The following is a 2,298-nucleotide window of genomic DNA, read 5'->3' as shown; positions in this document are numbered from 1 at the left end:
GATATATGATATTGGTGGTAAATGAAACTGGTGATAGTGGTGACTATATATGTGAAAGTGGTGATATAGGAGAGTGGGTGATAGATATATGTAACTTGGTGAAGATATATGTAATAAAAGTCTTGATTTCGGTAATAGTATTATTTCCAATGATATTGGAAATAATTTTATCAGTAATATTGACACTGAAAATAGTAATGATTTTGGTAATTATATTGATAACGATATTATAGAGGGCATTGATATCAGTGATACTGGTATTGAGATTGACAATGATACCCAAGATAATGCATTTATATTGAATATGATGTTAGTAATGGCATTGTTAAATGATTGATTATTGACAATATCATCCACCAAGACACCATCAAAACACCCTGGCATCCTGTCCCATCCACCCCATCAACACACCCTGGGTTACTATCCACATCCACCCTATCAACACACCCTGACCTATCCACATCCACCCCCATCAACACACCCTGGCCTACTATCCACATCCCCCCATCAACACACCCTGGCCTACTATCCACATCCACCCCATCAACACACCCTGGCCTACTATCCACATCCACCCCATCAACACACCCTGGCCTACTATCCACATCCCCCCATCAACACACCCTGACCTACTATCCACATCCACCCCATCAACACACCCTGACCTACTATCCACATCCACCCCCATCAACACACCCTGACCTACTATCCACATCCACCCCCATCAACACACAGTAAACTCACCTTACTATCAGCGCGCCTCTCCACCTCCCTCTTGAGTCTGGCACTCCAGCGGCGGTCGTCCTCCACTCCTCTACACCTCGCCCTTCACGATCCTCGAGGGATAGCACTCCGCCTTTCCCGACCCATCAAGCCAAACTCTGCCAAAGCCAACAGGACACCCGCCCTGTGGGGCGCTGGAGCCCTTAAATCGCCCTGGTGATTCTTGAGGCTTCCTGTTCGTCTTCAAAGACTTCGCACTGCGAGAAAGACTTTCTTTGGATGAAGCGTTTCGGCTTATCGCTACAGTGGGTTTGATGTAGCATCTTGAAGATGGGTTTGTGATCTTGTCGACAAGTTGTGAGGGCGTTTGAGACAAGTGAGGGTTGATAAGCGCCGGGATTGTAACGTCCGTATGCCAAGGGCACCACTAACAACTGGTTCGACTCCCCCTCGCTGCCCTGGTGGCTTGGATCTTCCCCCCCTCCTCCGCCCCTCCTTTCTCCCTTCTCCCCCCATCCCTTCTCTCTCTCTCCTCCCCTTCCCCAATACACCCACCCGGTCCATAACCCTTTACCAGTAGAAATATGCAAACTACCCAGCCCAGGACCGCCTCACTCAAAGGCCGTCCGATCGTGGGGGCTTTTGAATGTAATGATCCCCTTCTCTCCTCCTCCTCCTCCTCCTCCTCCTCCTCCTCTATCTCTTCCTCTTCATATTCTTGCTCTCTCCGTTCCCTCTTTTTTTTCAGCTCTCATTTTCCTGTTGTTTCCCACTCTTCGCTAAGCATGTGTCGCTAATCACTGCGGTAAACAATTCTTCATGTATGAGCTTTCTCGTGTACTTATAAATTCCCAACTACGAAATACTTTACCTTATAAATTCCCAACTACGAAATACTTTACCTTATAAATTCCCAACTACAAAACTCATCACTTGATGAATTCCTAACTGCACGCATCATGAGGTTCGCATGAACTCCCAACAACATAATTACCAGCAAGCCTGTGTGCCGTGGCAGCGGCTTGTCATACCATAATATAATCATCAGCATTCCCCCAGACACAGATATCGCAATACAATTCAATAAAAATATGATCGGGGCGTTTCAAAGGCTCCATTCATGGCTCCGACAGATAATAAATAATGCCATCCATATCGTTCTGTGTATTCATCAGAGGCGGAGCACCTATTGGGCTCTCTCTCTCTCTCTCTCTCTCTCTCTCTCTCTCTCTCTCTCTCTCTCTCTCTCTCTCTCTCTCTCTCTCTCCCTCCCTCTCTCTCTCTCTCTCGTCTCTCTCTCTCTCTCTCTCTCTCTCTCTCTCTCTCTCTCTCTCTCTCTCTCTCTCTCTCTCTCTCGTCTCTCGTCTCTCGAACCCTTGAACCGGTATCAGACTCCTTATCCCGCTGTTCCTGAGAGGTTTATATAACACTTAAAAGCATGATCGAAAAACATCATTCTTGATATCATTTGTTTTTGCTTTCTCTCTATTATTTCCTCGTTATTCGAGTTGCTCTGCATTTATCCACGTAAGAAATCGTATCGTCGGGAGATATTAGGTTTCGCAATCGATTTCA

At 46.3% G+C, this 2,298-nt stretch overlaps 1 long non-coding RNA gene across 1 annotated transcript in view; it reads right to left on the bottom strand.

Annotated features, from left to right (window-relative positions):
• The window catches only part of LOC138352103 (uncharacterized), an 80,913-nt gene extending 79,781 nt beyond the window's left edge, over positions 1-1,132 (bottom strand). Inside the window, exon 1 of the long non-coding RNA XR_011222717.1 lies at positions 745-1,132. This is a non-coding gene — a long non-coding RNA (uncharacterized lncRNA). The remainder of the gene's footprint in view (positions 1-744) is intronic.
• Between the last annotated feature and the right edge of the window lie 1,166 nt (positions 1,133-2,298).

This window comes from Procambarus clarkii, chromosome 52, assembly GCF_040958095.1.
Source record: "Procambarus clarkii isolate CNS0578487 chromosome 52, FALCON_Pclarkii_2.0, whole genome shotgun sequence".
Classification (NCBI taxonomy): domain Eukaryota; kingdom Metazoa; phylum Arthropoda; class Malacostraca; order Decapoda; family Cambaridae; genus Procambarus; species Procambarus clarkii.
This window is presented reverse-complemented; position numbering and strand designations above follow the sequence as displayed.